Raw genomic sequence first — 21,276 nt, 5'->3', positions numbered from 1 at the left:
GGGTATTATGAGTTTTTCCCTGGGCTGGCGGGCGGTCTCCAAAAGACCGCCCGCCAGCCCAGGGAAAAACTCCCTTCCCACGAGGATGCCGGCTCGTAATCGAGCCGGCGGAGTGGGAAGGTGCGACGGGTGCTGTTGCACCCGTCGCGTATTTCACTGTCTGCCAAGCAGACAGTGAAATACTTGTAGGGGCCCTCTTACGGGGGCCCCTGCAGTGCCCATGCCATGCCCCGCGACTCCCCCTCCCGCCATCCGGTTCCCGGCGGGAGAACCGCCAGGAACTGGATGGCGGGAGGGGGAGTCGGAATCCCCAAGCCGGCGCAGCACGCTGCGCCGGCTTGGAGGATTCCTGGGGGCAGTGGAAAACCGGCGGGAGACCGCCGGTTTTCCCGTTCTGACCGCGGCCAAAGCGCCGCGGTCAGAATGACCAAGGGAGCACCGCCGGCCTGTCGGCGGTGCTCCCGCCCCCGTTGGCCCTGGCGGATTGTATCCGCCAGGGTCAGAATGAGGGCCATAATGTATAATGTTGGGTGCTTTTTCATAATTGACTTTTTCTAATGTAATATGAAATTAGAATGAATTGGTTGGTTTGATAAAAGAAAGAAGTAACATGTAGTAGATTATTATTAAATGAAGATTTTGGTAACAATTTTGAAAAATTATAGGTCAAATTGAAAGGGTGCGTCGCAATAGTGAAGCTGCTATGTATGTAAATATAGGCACACTAAGATGGCTGCCATTGTTGTGAAATAAATGATACTAGTCCCTTTTTTATGTTATTGCAGTAAGATATTTAAATGAGATGGTGAAATGACGATGTATCCGTGAACAAGACTTATTGCCGAAACACGTTGGAGTTGTTCTGTTTGCTGTGAATAAACGCTGGAATTGCATACGGAGATGTCCTGGTTCTCTTCGGATTAGGAGAGTGATGGGTCATAATATATACAGATAAATATATATATATATATATATATAAATATATATATATATATATATATATTAATTACCTCTGTTCACAAGCTTTGAGAGTGCCAAGTTTCATACAGGCCCAATCGAAGGGGAAGGTAGCATATTCAATGTGGAAACTTTGCTCTCTGATACTACAAAACAACAAACCCTAAAATAAATTAAACCACACCTAGCATTAAACTACAGCTTTATTCATAAGTATGCCTTTGTCTTTGCTTGATGAAATGTAAATCCATTTAGTAGTTTTGGAGAAATTACTATTTTAAAAAGGTGTCAGACATGCTTCAAAGTGTTAATTATAATGAAATCTTTTTGTTTACCTTTACCATTATCTTTAATGATCATTTGTGGCACTTTTGAGGAACCTAATCCTTGATTCTTCTGAGGATTTTAAATTTGAAAAACAAACAAAACAAATAAACTGAACCAACTGTGTTTTTTTCCATTGTCCAATATAAGTTTCAGAGATACATGGTGTATTTGACAATCCTAGCAATCTGTTTGCCTGGCAGGAAAGGAGTTTTTTTCGCCGTGACAGCTATTATAGTAGGGCAGAATTTAAAGCCTCTGTCCTCAAAAAAAGTAACTAAGACAGCATGGGGTGTGATGGAGCATCTAATGATCCCAGTGAGGATGTGACGTGTCTCGGAGAAGCAGATACTGCCCTCAGAATTAAAACAAAAACATTTTTCTCACAGGAATTATGGATATACTTTAAAGTCCACAAATGTATGAATTCACAGATAGATCAGCAAATGTTTTGAAAATGTATATATCTTTATTTAAATGTGCATGGCAAGGACCATGCACAGAGTGCACTGTGGAACACGGGGCTGGTCGGGGTCCTGGCCATAGGTGGGATTGGCTGACTTCAGGGGGCTTGGCACAAATCCTGGCCAAAGACCTCCAAGTGAATACAATTGAAAGCCCCTCCACATAAAGACATGTGGCAGTGGCTCTTTTCAGTTTTCACGTAGGTTTGAGAAGTCTTCCATTATGGAGAAGAAAATCACAAAGTGGAAGCAGGGTCAAGGGCCTGGTAAATGACGCTGATTGACGGCACCTTGGTAGAAGACTCCACAGTATCATCTCTGAAATGAGCAAAAGAATTGATAACAAGTACAGTAAATACGTGTTTTTTGGCTGGGGTGACTACATCAGCAAAATGGTAGGGTGTCTATACACACAGTAGCAAACAGCAAGAAGGTGGCAAAAGAAGAAAATAAGACACACCAGTATTATGCAAACCAGATATCTAAAGATCTTTTAATTTGTGCTTCATTGCTTTATTTACGTTTAAAGAAATAGCATCTTTCCTCATTGACAAACATGTAGGCAACATCAAAAAGACACTTACACAAACACATTTGCAAACATAACCAAGCCTCAAAAAGAGCAACCATTGATTACCAAACCAATTATAAGCCAGTTGCGGTGCGTCATAATTCAAAAACAATGGTCTACAAATTGGACCCTAGAAAGACCAAGATTATTCTGCTTTTAGTATTTTAGGAATAGGAGATAGCAGATTTTTCTGGATCGAAACAAAGCAGGAATAGGAGGCATTAGTCCTGCAGGGACTCTGCTTTTTAGCATACCATTGCGAATGTCCTTTACAAGTTGTTATAGAAAAGGCTAACCATATGGGAGTGAGATCTTTGATGTAACAAAGCTGAAGTATCAGCTTATCGACCAAATAGTGTTATTATTTTTATTGCTAAGAATTCTGTGGTAATTGATTGTCTTTAAGGCAAGGATGTGTTTGATGTGTGGGTTTCAGGAATATTTCATTCTGAAAAAAATATAATTGAATTGAAAACAAAATTAAATATATATTTAATTGCTATCTATTTAATGTGTGTTTGGTGTGAATATTACAGTATTACAGCATTAATGTAAAGTTAGGTACAATTACAATTATTTCCTGAAGGACTGAAACTAAAAGAATAAAGTGCATATAAAAATAAAGGTGCTTTTACAAATAAAAGACTCTCTCTCTCTCCCTATATATATACACATATGTATATGTATATATATATATACATATCAATAAAAGCAGTTCCACTTAAAACCAGTTGCATCCACCAAACGAGGCTGGTGCTGACCAAACGGTTGTGGTCCCCGTTTCTATATCAGATTAGTCTTTCAATCACCTTTTGGACTGTAAAAAGAAGTCGCACCCAACGTGTCTGCATCTTCATCTTGATTCTTTAATTGGCTACGCGTTTCAACACCGAAGTGTCTTCGTCATGGCCCAATTAAGATGCAGACACACTGGGTGCGACTTCTTTTTGCAGTCCAAAAGGGGACTGAAAGACTAATCTGATATATATATATATATATATATATATATATATATATATATATATATATATTCCACAAAAAATACCCGAAATATCGAGGCTCAAAACTGCGATCTTGACATGGGATCGGGAATCCCATTAATATACACCCAATATTTCCTTATCCAATATAAAGGAAAAGTCAAGACACCATCAGATAGTTGTAAAAATATATTGGCAATAACAAAAACAAACTTCCTCCCAACGCGTTTCAGCCGTAGCCTTGTTCACGGATGGGGGAGTGCTCAATACAACAAGTATAAATACAGAATACATAAACATAACATAAAAGAAGGACTCAATCCACAATACATACATACATAACAACTTGAAACGGTGGGCGCCATCTTGTAAGGGTTCCTAAAGCACAGTAAATTCATCTAAGTACTTAAAATCATTCAATTGATTGATCCATGAAGGATTCATGACTCAAAAGAGACGGAGCCTCAAATGATTGATGATGCCCCTCCCCTCCCACAACAATGGTAATAAACAGCATATTATACTCTCTGCATCTGCATGTATGGATTATGTCATGGTATTTTGTCATGTTTGTTTCCTGTGTTTTAACAAATTATATTCCACCAAAACCAGGAAACAGTGGCTAAATGTGAGTAGTAGAGTAAAATGATATTGAAGGGATCCTGTGACTTTTAGGGGAGTTTTTCTCACAGTGTAATTGTTACATTCAATCTGTGGGAAAATAAAATCAGCATTTTGCATGTAATTTTTGCAGTACGGTATGATGAACTGAAATCTGACCTTTGCACTGTGTTGATTTGTGAATGTGTGTTTATTGGTACAGCTGCTCTAAATAATGATTTATTAAGCCATGTTTATTTTCATTGCCATTCAGATGCATTTTCCATTGGAAAACATTTTTTAATTTGCCTATAACTTTTGACCCACATGGATTTTATGTACTTATTTGCAGATTAAAAAAATTAAAAAGGGGTAGGGTTGAAAAATTATGTGCTTTTCCCTTTTAGCTTCATTTGGATTTTTCGCTCATGGCCATAACCAAATTGATGAATGGGTACTGCAAACTTGGCATGAAAGTAGCCTTTATTCATAAAGTGTGTCTTTCGTTGTTTGGTCTTATCATTTCAGTAGCTTTTGAGATATTAGCATATGAAAAAGATACCAGAGGGCTTAAAAGGGTTAACACTTTTGTAGATCTTCTCAGTTGACAAGCGATTTGTGTATTTCCTTATAATTTTTGCACAGTTTGACAAATATGCATGAAATCTGATAGACAGTATGCTGAGGTTACTCTTAACATTACTCTTCATTTTTTCAAATTCTTGCAGAACCATCAAGGGAGGTAGGTGAAAGTTTAAAAAAAGGGGGATGGTGTTCATTTGTGTTAACTTTGGCACCAGGCAATGAATATGTACAAAACATGGAAGACCCTTTGAAGGTTTAATTTTCTATGGGTATTTCACGTTTGGCCCCAGTAAATTAAGGGTGGGGGGCACAGTTAAAGTGTGAGGCAATAAAATACTAATTTGCTTATAACTTTGGTGCTGTTTGATAATTCTGTATCAAATATGGTTGCTTGCATGCGTGATCTGTAGTCTACCCAGCAGATCCTTGGCATACCCTATCCTTAAACTTCAATGGTCACCAGCTCACAACTGTTTCACTTTCATACTGCTTTGCCAAATGCATTATGCACTGAATTTTTGCAGGCCATTGCTTTTAACAAAATACATAATCTCTGCATATTGTTACATATTCTGTGCTACAACAAATTTTAATCTTACTTACATTAAACTGATTCTAAAATATTCTTTGCACCAAATTACTAAATGGATTCTGGTGTGTTAAATGTTGCACAATATATTTTGCTTTTTTCCTTCATGTCTGCAATCAAACCATCACTTTTATATGAAAAGGGAAGATACCAAAGATTTAAGTGGTTGGCTAAAAGGGTGATTGTGTGACCATGTAATATAAGAAGTAAAATACCCTCTGCATATGTTAAAAGGTTGAAGCAAGTCATCTCAGAATTAAATTTCCTTAATCTGTTTTGAATGAGAATCAGAATAGCACAATACAGTGTTTTATCACAAATGTTATCAATCTCTAATGTTTATAATATGAAAGTGTATAAGAATATAAAAAAATATATATATCCATGGGCCCTGAAGAAACGGCTTTATGTCTCATTACACATGTACGCTGATCTGCATGTCAATTTGGATACAGACCAGAGACTTTTTATAAGTGTGTGTATATATATATATATATATATATATATATACATATATATTACCTAGTGTCAGTCGCCACTAGGTAGTTATAGTTAGGACCTAATTTCTATAGAAAAATATATTTTTTACTTGGCTATATCTTTGGCGCCGGTTGATGAATCTTCACAAAAGTTTACCAAAACATTTACCTGCCATGTCAGCTGTTGTCTGGAAAGTATCAGGGTGATCCGTCAAGCAGGGGCCGAGAAAAAGAGGGGGTCCCAAAACTCTTTTTCACCATTCATTTTTGCATAGGAGATTTTGAACAGCAATAGCGCAGAAACCACTGGAAGGAATTACACCAAATTTGGCAGAAATCTAGGGCCGGGTCCAGAAAGTGACCTTTTGTGATTTGGCGTAAATCTGTTCAGTAGTTTTAGAGAAATTTAAGAAAATCCAAATTAGTATATATAGGGATGCGGAGGATTTGCTACCCCTCCCGATCTCGTGCTGAGATCTGATTGGCTGCCAACAGTTCAACAAGAAAGTGTCTGCAGCCATGGAGTCCCTAAAATAAGGTTAAAATTAAAGAATAGGGGCCAGGGTATGGACACCCTGACCCCTTAGCTCTGATGGTGGGATCCTAGAGGGACCCCCCCCCCACCAAGGGCTGAAAAGCACTTTTTAAGAAAAAATTATTTGCAGCAAATTAGCGACAGGGTTGGGAATCCGGGCACAAATTTTAAAAAAAAGCGCAGGCTCCCGCACTTGTTTTCTATCAAGCCCCTGGGCATTGTTCAGATATTATGCGGGGTCCGCATGCCCCCCCTCCCACAACCAGGGGGACCACCACCTACTCAGGGCACAAACACTAAAGTAATGCAGGAGGGGGGTTGCCCAGCCTTCCTGCAGCCCAGGGAGAGCCAAACAGCTCTCCCCATCTGCAAGGAGAGGTTTCCTCTGACTCCCTGCCCACGCAGGCAAGGCCTGTGGCCAAACCCCGATGCACACGGCCAGATAGGTGTTGGGTTGTTATAGGGATTGGTGGCAATACCTGGCCACAGGCCAGGCTCTAGGCCAAATGCAGTGCGCGGTGGTGGTTGGATTAATGTATAGTAATGAAAATTACTTTACATTAAAAAAACTTTGAAATTCACTGAAGAAAACCAACAGTTACAGGGATATTATAGTTAGGTAATAGAATTTAAAAAAAAACGTAGAAATGTGCTTAAAAAAACAAAGGCTACAGGGACGTTATAGTGAGGCTCATATTTTAAACATACCAAACCATAGAAATTCACCAGTTAGAGTTATCTCAAGTAACTATGATTCGTGCCCTAAGGTAACTATAATTCACGCCCTTGCCATGCACTACTAATTACCACACAAATTACTTCACTCATGACATCTTTGTTAACATAATTGATAATATCAATCTGCTGTTACACCATTATTGTCCAAACTGTAGTAGTATAAAAAAAAAAATTCACAGGGAACAGCGAGCTATGGAAACTAGTTTTAAAAAATAAGTATATATAATTAGATGGATAGATACATAGACATGTATATATACATAGAGAGGAGAGAGAAAAAGAGAGAAGAAATAGGGGCAGATAATGGATAACCTGATCTTGTGGCCAAATAATGTTAGTTGAGAGTCCTGCCAGCATAGTAAGTCTCCATGTGTTTTTATAAATTTAATGGGAAAGCAATTCATTGTGTCTCAGTGGTTGAAGGGTATTCATACATGGTAAGTATCTCATATCACTGTTTATAGTCTTTATTTGCATCTTTACAGCTGTTAAAACAAGTATTTGCAATGCAATGGGTCTCGCACTTGCTCGAGTTAGTGCTATTGGAGTTGTAAATTCCTATCAGGACTTTTCTTGCCACATAAATTAAAAATGAAAAGTAAAACAGTTGACATAAGTGAGCCAATTCAAAGCATCATGGCCGCCATGAGCATGAGTGCGAAGGAGACACACAAAATGAAAAAGAAGTTCGCTTGCAGTCAAACGTATCGACAAAAGTGCAATTATTGATGTAACAGGGTCGATGGCCAAGGCAGTAAGAAAACTGCCCCAAGGAGGAACAAAAGCAAAGCATTACCAATGATATCAAAGGATTTTTGAAAGGTAAGCCCATGAACGAGTGATAGTGATGGGCGTGTGATGGCCGTGCGATGGGTGTGGTAAAAAGCCCACAGAGAAATTACAACAGGCCACAGCGATTACGTGCGCAACCTGAAAATAACCACACTTTTTAAATAGTTTCTGTTAAGCCTGAGATAATGTAACACAGGTGTGTGCACAGACATGCACACCGTGCAACACTAGATCAGCAGGCTTTTAGTTATTTTGTATTTCCTCCAATTCACTCCACAGTATAATAAATTCATGCATGTGATCTGAGTAGTGGAACAGAAAGTATGGTGGATGTTCTAGCACAAATTTCAACAGACCTGATAAGGCAAGCAAAGCTGTCTTCTTGAAATATGCAACTCTTTCTAAATCTAGTTTTTTAAAATCTTTTGAAAATGTGTAATTAATCTTGTCATTACCACAAGCGCAGCAACTTCCGCCTTTGCGATTTTCCAAAGCTTCTATTTGGTAAATGGGAAAGTCTTTCAACCGGCAAAACAAAAAACTAATATAGCATAGATAAATAGGACGTGACTCACAAGCCAACAAAAACATAAAGCTTATATTAAAGTTCCATTCTGTTCAGCGAGCTATTTTTCATTGAAGCCACCGAAAAGGAAAATATACCACTCCACCACCATACCGCAGGCCTTTTTCCTGCAAGCACGTGAGCGCACAAAGCTTGCCTCCACGGCGGCGAAAACAAGCCCAACTATTTTTAAATACATCAGGAGCCCGTGACCCCGTAAGGAGGGACTTCCCTTTCTTGGCGGAGAGCGCATCTCACTTTTCTACGTGTCAACAATTTCTGGCTGGCTGGCTCCATAGCACAGCATAGTCTGTTTTCCTCCCAAAAAGGCCATGTCACTCTTATGGAACTTAATCAGTGGCTACATATACGAAAGCCACACTGCAGCCTTTCTGATCATTTTAATGAGGACCCCTGGCTATTCAGTCATTGAAATATAATTGACTTGCTCTCCTCTTATTTTCATAATGGACACTCCAACCTAGGACGCATTTATTTTGCTATAAGAAATGTCAAAAAAGATTGGAAGTTTTCCGAGTGTGCCCATTAAAACTGAAAACATGCCACCCTGTCTTTTGCATGAGCCACAATCATTTGGTATAGGGCTCATTATGCAGATGGGAGATGCAAATGCTGCAGCTACCTCACATCCAACCAAACTGCAAGTGCCAAGAAAATAAGCACAGGCACAATAATTTTCTCATTATGCTCTACGTTTTCTTTTTTATTTTTTTATTCGAAGGACCTAACAAGATTTCACGTATCACGGAGTAAAAAGAAAGTCAACAAGAGTATTGTACGTGTACTCGAACATTTCCAAGAAGTGCCATTTATTAAAACGGACATATTTCGTCTTAATAACAACTCGGCTAATAGATTTCTTTATCTGGTGGGTAACAAAAGCGGCCTGTACTAGTATAAGCAGCAATTATAATGTATTAAAGCACAATGGGGACCAAGGTCCAGGAGGCGTCATTTGTAAATCTGTAAGCTTTTGTAAAGCGGATCTCATCAGCAAGCGGATATCATGCCTTGTAATTGTGCATTTTGTTCGGTAAACACAATGCCATTTGGGTCACAATTCACTTTCTTTTGTGTGTCCATTGGAGCTGTTTTTCGCACTGCTGTGGTGATTTGTCGCTGCCGGAAGATGCACAGTTACCGGACAAACGTAGACATCCTCTTCTACCAAAGGCAATCATCCGACTCGAACGAATCGGAGACCACACACGATGTAGCGCGCTCTGTTAAATTGTCATTCTTGGTGGCATTTACCTTTGTTAAACAGTGGTCGCTGTTAATATTACCACGTTTGAATATTTGGGCTGTGAACATTTTCACGTGAAATGGGACATTGACACATGAAGACCCAATTTCTCTGGTGAACCCTAATGAGGCGTTGAGCCTGCCCTCTATGTACTTCAAAACTTTTACCCATATTAAGTTAATCATGGCCTAGTCGTTAAATAGAAGGCCATCATTAAAATAATTATTACAAGGTCTAGTGGTTTCAGACCAATATGGGGGAGAAGGAACATTGTTTTTTGTTTTATCACTTAGAGCAAGGTCTACAATTTTCCATATTTAAGCACTGCCCGATTTTTCTTTACGGTTTTGGAACTAGAGAGGCGTCTCAGCAATTTTGTTATTTGATTAAACAACCAAGCTTACAATGTACACCGGGAAAAGATCCAGTATTTCACTGAACTCATGGAAATCATAAACCATGTGCAAACGCCAAGCAAGCATTTCAACAACTAGTACTTGTATATGGTGTCTCAGTCAAGATGAAATATAGCAGAGAACATGTTTTTATTATACATTATGTTTTAAAAGCACAACATTTTCTGATTATAGAAGATAGTTGAGTAAGCAACGGAACCACTGAAGAGGCTACTACATAGCAAGAGTGTGGGTGACCTGCCACTCTGGGGGTAAAACAGGCCCCTGCAGCCTCTTTGGAGAAGAAGGGAGCCCAACCCTATAGGGCCACCCAATCCTTCAGGGGGCCCTCAATAAGCCCAAGGCCAATGAATATTTCTGAGCTATAGGAGACTCAAGGGGCCCTCATCACTTTCTGCAAGGGGGGGCATCATTTTGCATCATGGCACTCTTGCCATCTAATCGTAAATAAAAGTTTGAACACCCCTCAAATAAACCACTTGCTACAACACAAACTACACAACTATATCTTTGAAGAGATTCTGTTCAATGCACACTCCTAGACAGGAAATTCCATCCATCATAGTTTTCTCGCATACTTGTCATTTAATCCCCTCACCAAAAGCAAATGCCGAAGAATTCCTTTGTATCTACATTTAAGGTCATATATTCTTTTCTGTTTGCATAAACAAATCCCTTGGGATATTATTTATCATTAAAAAAATATGGCGCTTTTTATGACGTTCCATGCGTAAATACACAATAACAGTCTCTAGTCAGAGACAAAAGCACAAACTAAGGCGCTTAGTACCCAAAAATCCTTCCCATCTTCCATTCTCACTCTCCCCTGACATGTAAATACTTGATACTCGAATAAATAAACTATAGTAGCAAGGTGGATGAAATGCTAAGTAAATTTACTAGTCTCTAGAAGAAATTAGGAAAACAAAAGAGTGAAGAGGGGATTGAGTGACTTAATCATAGCAATCTGTAACTATTAAGGGCCGCAGTCCAGGCCATCATTTTTTGCCCACCAACCTATCTAAGACAAAATCCAGTCATAAGCAAAGCAGCCCTTACATCTTACATACCACAACTAGGCTGCATTTCAGATCGGTAGCAAATGGTGGCTCCGAAATCTTCCTGTCTCCTTCCTCGGGGTCACAGTTTTAATTGAACCACCACTGGCTACAAATGCCTTGTTATTTTCAGGAATATTGAGCAATCTAGAAAAAGAGCTTTCAATGCAAAGACTAGCAATTCTCTTTTCAATAACAGCAAGAGAACCCCATTTTAATTTGTGATGCAAAACATAAGGGTACATTTTTTTCTTTTTTATCAACAATGAAGATGGAGGGCAGACTCAAACAGCATTCAAGGTGATTTATGCAGGTATTTATTTGAATATTTTTCTATAACATCACTACAATGGAGGGTATTTGAGTGTTTTACAGATAGCTGTGAATACATATTCAATACATGTTTTAAAAGAACAATTAAGTAGGCATCAGGAGGAAGACAGGAAAGAAGACAGGATGGGGGAATGATGGAGGCAAGTAAATGTGTGAAGGGCTAGACAAAAAGGGGGGATACGTAACGAGGAAAGGCAGAGAGAGGTTTATGGAGGACAAGGGAGTCACAAAAGAGAAGGCCGAAGATACGGGGAGACACGTGAAAGGTTGAAAAGAATAGTTGAAGGTTCTAGGGTGCTGCACTAACTTTCTCCAACTGATGAGCAGATATAACGAAATAGCTCATTCAGTCTTCACCTGAGAAAGTTCCTAATAATGATTCCAGATTAACTCTCAGTATTTCTGTGGAAAGCTTCTATTACTTGCAATTTTATTATTTATTTCCCTTATTAAAACACCCCTCTATTAAACCATTGCAAATTAGTGTTTTTCAAAATATTTAATTGTCATCTTCTTCCATCAAAATATTGTGACCTTCGAAATGCTCTGATAAAAAATATTTGTGTTACGATTTAACACGCAGGTGAATTCAAGTGAAGTAAGTTTATTCTCTATACCACCAACCACGGGCAGCCACACACATCCACTGACTCAATTCAACTGCCTTAGAACCTTCATCCCGGAGTTCTTAACACATCATATGGAACCTCACTACCAAGGAGGCTCTCTGTTGCATGCCCAGCATCCCACAAGGTAAAACACAACACATCCCACTTACCCATATTACAAACACACTAAAGGAGTAAATAATAAAACAACAAAAATATAAAAATAAATAAACATACAATACACTAATGTGTATATTGCAAGGTATTAAGATAATTTGGCCCTCATTACAACATTGGCAGTAAAAGCTGCTTACCGCCGTGCAGAAGACCGCCAACACACTGCCGCCGCGGCAGAAATCCGCCACAGCTATAATGACCCACAGCACGGAATACACCAAAATTCAGACACCCACACAAGTCCGCCACACCAAAGGTCAGTGATAAACTGGCAATAACAAAACTTCTACCGTCACGCCAACAGAAATACGCCCACACTATCATGACACACAAATCCATGCGGCGGTCTTTCAACCTCAGTATTCCATTGGCGGTACACACCGCCTCGCTCAAAATACACACAATTGTACAAAACACAGCCACATTGGACAATCCAAAATACACACACCTGATACACATACACACACCACTCCCACACACCCAATACAATATAAAACACACACCCACATCACCCACAAGCCCCTACGACAAAAAAACCGAAAGAAGGCCAGAGAGAGACACTACAAACTACTACCAAGCATCCACAGGCACACCAGACCGTCTCCCACATAACTTCCACGCACCTCACACCACTACATATCAGCACACTTATCACCATACACACCACCCCACACTTCACCCAAACCACCCCATGGCACGGCAAAGACACCCCAGGTTCTCAGAGGAGGAGCTCAGGGTCATGGTGGAGGAAATCATCTGGGTAGAGCCACAGCTATTTGGATCACAGGTGCAGCACACCTCCATTGCAAGGAAGATGGAGCTATGGCGAAGAATAGTGGACAGGGTCAACGCAGTGGGACAGCACCCAAGAAATCGGGATGGCATTAGGAAGAGGTGGAACGACCTATGGGGGATGGTGCGTTCCGTGGTCTCAAGACAACACCTTGCGGTTCAGCAGACTGGCGGCGGACCCCCACCTCCTCCCCCACAACTAACAACATGGGAGGAGCAGGTCTTGGCGATTTTGCATCCTGAGGGCCTCGCAGGAGTAGATGGCGGAATGGACTCTGGTAAGTCAAATCTTAACTATTACATCCCCCACCCTACCTGCATGCCATCACATACCCCCACACTCACCCTCACCCCCATCACTCCAACTCCTCACAAATGTCCCAACACCTCCCTGTTCTTGTGTGCATTAGCATCATCAGGAGGAGGAGCAGTGGCTCCGGAGCACGAGGGAGCTGCATCCCACATGGCCCTGGAGGGCGAGACAACGGACTCGGAGTTCACCAGTTGGACGGAGGGCGAGGGGAGATACACGGCGGGGACAGGAGCTGCCACCACCCCCACTACCATTCACACGTCCCCTGTGTCCTCTCCTAGTGTGTCTGTGACACCACCTCCCAAGATACACAAACGCAGGCACACACCCACCCAACAGCCATCCACCTCACAACAGCCTCCAGCGCATCACAACAGGAAGTCTGCCACAGTATTCTTTGGACCAGGTATATATTCTACTGAGAAATTGCATTCCATCAATCCCTCCACCCATCTTCTTATCCTAGGTGTTAATTCTTCACCCTTTTTGGACAAAAAGATTTGGACAAGGGGTCTCTGGTCTGTTCTCACAACAAAAGGTAAACCCCACAGATAGAATTTGAAATGCTTGATTGCCCACATACACGCAAGTGCCTCCCTCTCTATGACTGAATAGTGTTGCTCAGCTTCCTTAAGAGAACGGGATGCAAAGACCATTACCTTTTCCTCATGGTCCATTCTTTGGGTTAGAACTGCTCCCAACCCATTCACACTTGCATCAGTTTACAAGATGGTTTATCATACGCATTGAAATGTCCCAGGGTGGGCATTTTGCTGATACACTTCTTGACAAAAGTAAATGCAGACACACAATCATCCGTCCAATTGAACTCACACCCTTTTCCAAGAAGAGACCTTAAGGGCTGAACTACACTTGAAAAGTTAGCAATGAACTTGGAGTAGTATTCAGCGAAACCTAAGAAAGATCAAACTCCATCCTTATCCTTGGGTTCAGGTGCTCGTACAATGGAATTAACTAGCTCCAATTTGGGTTTAATTCTTTCACCTGATATAGTATGACCAAGGTAAGTCACTGAAGTGACTCTGAACCTGCATTTTTCTTTTTTTACAGTCAGACCTGACCAGGCTAGCTTACTCAACACTTCTCTCAAAATCCTATCATGGTCATTTACAGTTTTACCATGGACCAAAATATCGTTCTGGAAAAACAAAATACCAGAAATTCCCTCCAAGACTTTTCTCATGACACCGTGGAAGAAAGCAGCTGCTGAGGCTAGCCCAAACGGCATTCTTAGGAATTGATGCGCTCCCACCGGTGTCACAAACTAGGTAAGGTGTTTAGACTCAGGATGTAAGACAATCTTGTGGTAAGCTGAAGACAAATCTAGCACACTGAAAACTTTTGAACCTCCCAAACACGATAATTCTTCAGAAATGTTGGGTAGGTGTTGGTGATCCACCCATATATGTTTAATAAGGTCTCTAAGATCCACACACATGCGGATCTTAGATGTCCTCGTCACCAGTGTTACGATTTAACACGCAGGTGAATTTAAGTGAAGTAAGTTTATTCTCTATACCACCAACCCCGTGCAGGCACACACATCCTCTGGCTCAGATCAACTGCCGTAGAAACTTCATCCCAGAGTTCTTAACACATCATATGGAACCTCACTAGCGAGGAGGCTCTCTGTTGCATGCCCAGCATCTCACAAGGTAAAACACAACAATTTGCTTTCAACATATTAGTATGTTTTGCTTCATTAAATACCACAGTGTACAAAAACAGTATGTTTTAGATATATTTGAGCTGTTTCGTTCTTATAGTTGACGATATACAAATATATATTTCAAAAATGCGAATAACTCAAATTGTTAATAGTATGTATTAATACGTTTAAAGTTCATATGTATCTATTCAGTCACTCCCATTTTTCTTGCTCATAACATAACCATGTTTACCACTTCCTCCTGGGGATTTTGAACATTTGTTTTTAGGGACCCATTTGGAAAGCACTGTTTTGCTTTACTACTCATTGTTGCCTATAATTAAGAAGCATAAAAACACATTTCAAATAAAAATAGATGAAAAAGTAGGTGTAACAAGTGACGCAAAGCGAGTACCATACCAAGGCCACTGCAATTATGAACCAGGAGAGTATCAAATTATGCAGCAAGGTTAACTAAAGCATGCAGCAGGAAAACACAAACTGTGTGGCATAATGTGGCACATTATGAAGCACTATTACTTGACTATTTTGCCATTGTTGCAAGTGTAAAACCTTTATCAGCATAGATTTACCATGTTATTATCACTTTAACACCTAAATACAACAATACAACAGTAGGAAACTAAAAGGTGACCTGCTTCTACGCAACAAACAGGAGAGAGCAACACTGTGTGGCAACATGTAAAGTAACATTATTAGTAACCTTTCATGCACTAGAGCGAAAAATAAAATTTTACTTCTTTAGATCTGTACAATATGAAAAAAATGAAGGATTATGTACAAGTGCGGCAAATCCAATATTATGCAGAAAGAAATGCCAGGCCACAGAATCCCATAATTTCAGCGGCTCTTATCATAACCAAGAAAAAGCCACTTTTATCAAAAACATGTGAATGCCTCTCCTTATCTGAAATTTGCTATTGTAGAGGGTTCCATGTCCTGCAGGCACCAACCCACTATCAGAAATAGTGTATGTGATATACCATGAATTATTGACACTGCAACTAAAGTTAAAAAATAGTTTAGCCTGAGATTGTCAAAGAAAGGTTAATATAAAAGCAAGTGGCTAGGCTTCATTCAAGCAATTTAGCAAGGCCTGTCTTGAGGACAAATCAGCAGATTTCAGTGCATTGATTCTGGAGGGAGAATGGATGAAAATCAGGAAGGCTCAAAGTATTATAAATTATTTATACCAGAATACCACAGAATTTCATAAGTAGGCTGCAATGGTTTCCGAACCAGGAAACCTCAATCTACCTGAACTAGTAGAAGGGTGACTCTTAGACCTGTCAGCCTTAGGGTGATCTTCCCCAAAACGTTTTGCCTCCTTTCTTGCAATTGTTGCTGAATTTGTGCTTTTGATGGCTTTAAGACTCTCTGCATGTCACCCCTGCTAACCAGGGTTAGAGTGCCTGTGACCACTACCCTAAACTTTGTTTTGATTGACACATACCTGATTGCCATATTTAATTTACTTGTAAATCCCTTGTAGAGCGGTATACCATCTACCCAGTGCCTGTAAATTTAATGCTATCAGTGGACCTGCAGCTCTTGTTTGTACCACTTACCTAAGTAGCCCTCTAAAATTTATCACATGCCTGCCATTGTAAGCCTGATTGCAGTGTCCCACTGCCATGTTGACTTGGCATTTAAAGCTCCTTGCCAAACCTTCAACATCCCTTTTTATTGCATATAAGCTAGGCTGTAAGTAGCACTAGGTAGCACATAGGGCAGGGTTCTGTGTAATTAAAAAGGTAGACATGTAATTATAGATTTTACATGTCCTGGTGGTGAAAAACTTCCAAATTCATTTTTCACTACTACAAGGCCTGCCTCTCTGATAGGATAACATTAGGGATTCCTTATTACAGTTAATAAGCTGTAATTCTTAACTGAGAGGAGGTAGATATGTCATGTTTGGTACCTAGGAATTGTAATGAGAAACCCTCTTTAATGGTAAAGTTGGATTTTTCATTACAATTTTAAAGATGTCCATTGGTTAGTTCTTTTATCTTTTAGGTGCTGTTTTGAATCTTAAACTTTACAAATTCATAATTATTGTTCTACTGATTGGATATTTGCCATTTCGATGTCACATAATTTAGTAAAATTTGCTCTATATTTCGAAATTGGTTTGAGATTTTTCTTCTGATGTTTTCAATTTACTACTGTTTGTGTACTGCATAAATACTTTACACATTGCCTCTAAGTTAAGTCTGACTGCTTTTTGGCAGAAGCTACCCAGAGTTTATACTCAGCCTAATTTGATGGCTTTGTATGGGTCATCCTGCAAGCGGATTCGACTGCTGCTTGAACATGGATCACACCCCAATCAGCCAACAAACCAATTTCTCATGTTGGTGTTCAGCGGTGTGGATCAGGATTTCTGTTTGTGTAGTAACATATAGTGATTTGGTTGCACAAAAATCCCAGATAAATATTTTGAGATAAGAATAACCCCTGTTTTTTTTCAAATTCTTCCTTAGTGTTTCCATTGGCTAGTTTATCCCTCCTTTTCAAACTTTAAGCACCCTACCTTCCTTTTTGCAACCATGGAGATGGGTGCCTGTAAACCTGACACCTTTGGCATGGCTAAGCTGCTGAAACTCTGCAAACAGAAGGGACTGAAAGCAGACAATAGGGCTACCAAGCTAGATCTCAAGGTAGCTCCCAGGGCCTTGGAGGAGGAGGGGAGGCAGGCCACCTGCAAAGATCATGAGGTAGATGACAGTGGGGAGTAGAGAGCACAAACAGAGGATAGGGAGGGAGAGGGCCCAGTCCAGGGCCTTGAGCTGTCCCAATCAACCCAGATGCCCCAGTTGACCAGGATGGAGCAGGGAGCAGTGGGTATGCCAGGGGCCTGACCCCAGAGGAAATAGAGGAGAAGAGGGAGGAGAGAAAGCTCAAGCTGGAACTGGCCAGGCCAAGGATAGAAGAGCAAAAGATCATGCTGGCACATGAATTGTTTCTGAAGGAGCTGGGCATAAATGTCAAGCAAACTGAGTCCGCAGTAATGGTGGAAGCAAATCATCAGTGTCTATTGGAGAGGTGAGAGTCCACATACCCAAAGACCTTGTGCCCAGTTTTGTGGAGAGAGATGACATAGGTGAATGGTTCTCAGCTTATGAAGTAACTCTGAGGGTACACAAAATCCCAGAGGAGTACAAGTGAGGTAGATTGTGGTGGTAAATGCCCATTGCCGGGAGGGACACACTCTTAACATTAGAGGTAGAGCACCAGACCAAGTATGGCCCCATGAAGGCCTTTCTCTTTAGCAAATTTGTGCTGACCCCTGAGAAATACAGGCAAAGGTTGAGGGACAAACATCCAAACCAGTCCTGGGTGGACTCCTTAGACTATGCCAGCAAGACACTGAAGGGCTGGGTGAGGGGCAGCAAAGTAGATGATTTCAATGGGCTGGGCAACCAAATTTTGAGGGGGCACATGCTCAATATTTGTAATTACAGAGTTGCATCAACACCTGGAAGATGGCAAGCTGGCTGACCATAGGAAGCTTGCTGAGGGAGTGGACCAGCAACAAAGTGTCCAGGAAGCATTTGGGGGTGAAAGGGTGGTCAGGCTTCCCACCAGATGAAAGAGGGAGGAGAAGTAAAGAAGGAGTCCTCTCAATGCCCCCAAAATAGTTCTCAAGGGAAAGGCTCCCAGTCCAAATCTGGTCACCAGAAGAAAGGCCTCTCTGACAAGAATCACAGCACATCTTCTCACAAGTACAATGAATGTTATGAGTCTGAGCATTACAAGGGTGATCCCAAGTGCCCCAAGAGGACTCAGCCTCCCACTTGAGGTAAACTCCCAAAGTTGGCTAGTATAGTGCTTAGGGAAGAGATGGCCCCAGCTAGTGGCAAGGAAGTCAGCAAAGTTACCCCAGTACCTGGGTGATAAGGAGCGATGCCTAAAGCCCCTTTGCCTTCCAATACTACAAAGTATAGGCAGTGGGTCACCATCAATGGGCAGAGAGTGGAGGCTCTGAGGGACACAGAAGCCAGTATGATTACGGCAAAGTGTCAGGTGTCCTCAGAACAATTGATTCCCAATACATTCCACCAGGGTGTAGTAGCAACCAGTAGAGCCTCTATCCTATAGCTCTAGTTCTCTTTGAGTGGGGGAGCACTCTGGTCCTCTGAAAGTTGGCGTGAGCCCTGCCATGCCTGTGGATTGGTTGCTAGGGAATGATCTTGAGCACACTGCCTGAAAATTAGTGGAGCTGAGGTCATACCTGGGAATGTTGGGGTTGCCTGAGTGGGGCTGTGTGACCACCAGGTTCATGGCTGCCAGGAGGAGAGTCAAAGGGGTATGGAGCCTAGACAAATGGTCCAGGCAGCTGCCAGGAGAGGGAAGGTTAAGAGGTATGGGGAACCAGCCCCTAAGTGTCCCCCAGAGGAGGTAGGTGGGGAGCCAGAAGAGGCCACCAAGGAGCCTACGGGGGAGGATATTGCAACCCTTGGTGACTTGCCTGAGTGTGATCGATAGAAAGCTGAAGTGGGACCTACCAGGGAAGAGTTTTGAAAGGCATAGAGACAGTGCCCAACTTTGGATGACATGAGGAAACGGGCTGAAGCCCAGACAGCTGGAGATCACTACATCTGTTACGAAGAATGATCTCTTGTATAGTGAGCCGAAGACAACAGTGCATGGGGCAACACAAGCAACATAAGCACTGGTAGTTCCCCAATGCTATAGGGCCTTCCTACTGGGGCTGGCTCATGGTATGCCCCTGACATGACATCGGGGGCTGGACAAGACCTTTGCCAAGCTTGTCCCCCACGTTTATTAGCCGTGGATGAAAGTTCCTCAGATATATTCTGTAGTGCTTGCCTAACCAGCCAAGCCATTGGGGAGACAAAGACAAAGCTGAAAACTCCCCTGACTCCTGTACCTGTCATTGGGACGTCCTTTGAAAGGATGGGCACCAACATTGTAGAGCTGCTGGACCCCAAGACAGCCTCTGGCAATAGGTTTATCCTAGTGTTGTTGGACCATGCCCAGATACCCAGAAACCATACCTCTGAGTACTGCAATGGCACCAACAGTGGCTAGGGCTTTACTGGGGATTTTTACCAGAGCGTATGTCCCCAAAGAAGTGGTGTGTGAAAGGGGCAACAACGTTATGTCTGCATATATGCAGTCAATGCAGAAAGAGTGTGGAGCTAATTACAAATTTTCCACACCTTACCATCCACAAACAATTGGGCTTGTTGAGAGATTCAACATGGCCCTTAAAGGCATTGTTATGGACCTCCTGGGCCTCATGAGACAGTTGTGGGACTTCCACTTACCATACCTAATCTTTGCCTACAGGGAGGTACCATAGAGAGGGACTAGATTTAGGCCCTCATTCTGACCCTGGCGGTTCTCTACCGCCAGGGCCAACGGGGGCGGGAGCACCGCCGACAGGCCGGCGGTGCTCCCTTGGTCATTCTGACCGCGGCGCTTTGGCCGCGGTCAGAACGGGAAAACCGGCGGTCTCCCGCCGGTTTTCCACTGCCCCTTAGAATCCTCCAAGGCGGCGCAGCTCGCTGCGCCGCCGAGGGGATTCTGACCCCCCCTACCGCCATCCTGTTCATGGCGGGAAAGCCGCCATGAACAGGATGGCGGTAGGGGGGGGGGTCGCGGGGCCCCTGGGGGCCCCTGCCGTGCCCATGCCCATGGCATGGGCACGGCAGGGGCCCCCTAACAGGGCCCAACTAGGCGCAGACACTGAAAAGCGCGACGGGTGCTGCTGCACCCGTCGCACGCCTTCCACTCCGCCGGCTCGATTCCGAGCCGGCTTCCTTGTGGAAGGCGCTTTCCCGCTGGGCCGGCGGGCGATCTGAATCAGATCGCCCGCCGGCCCAGCGGGAAAGTCAGAATACCCCTCGCGGTCTATTGACCGCGGGGCGGTATTCAGGCGGCTTCCGACGGGCGGGCGGCAACCGCCGCCCGCCTAGGTCGGAATGACCACCTTAGTCCCTTTGAACGTCTGTATGGAAACCTAGTTAGGGGACCGCTCAGTCTGGTTAAGGAGGGGTGAGAGCAAGCTCCCAAGAATCCTCCACAGGATTTGATCAGCTACATGCTAGCCCTTCAGAAACAGATGACCACGTTTTGGAAGAAGGCGTCTGAGAACTTGGATGCTAGCTAGGAGGTGATGAAGAAGCGGTATGATGAGACAGCTACCCTGTAAAATTCCAGTCTGGTAAGAAAGTGTGGGTGATAGAGCCAATGGAGCCCAAGAGCCTCCAAGATCATTGTACTGGACCCTATGAGATAGTTGAGAGGAAGGGAGAACCACCTACCTGGTGGATCTCAATACCCCTAGTAGTCCACTTAGAGTCCCCCATGTCAACTGTCTGAAGCAACACTTTGAGAAGTATGAGGTCACCATACTGTCGGTGACAGATGATGGGGAGGTGGGTGAGAGTGAACCACTCCCAGAACTCCTG

The sequence above is a fragment of the Pleurodeles waltl genome, chromosome 5 (genome assembly GCF_031143425.1).
Source record: "Pleurodeles waltl isolate 20211129_DDA chromosome 5, aPleWal1.hap1.20221129, whole genome shotgun sequence".
In the NCBI taxonomy this organism is placed as follows: Eukaryota; Metazoa; Chordata; class Amphibia; order Caudata; family Salamandridae; genus Pleurodeles; species Pleurodeles waltl.
The sequence above is the reverse complement of the archived record's forward strand: the minus strand, read 5'-3'. Positions refer to the sequence as shown.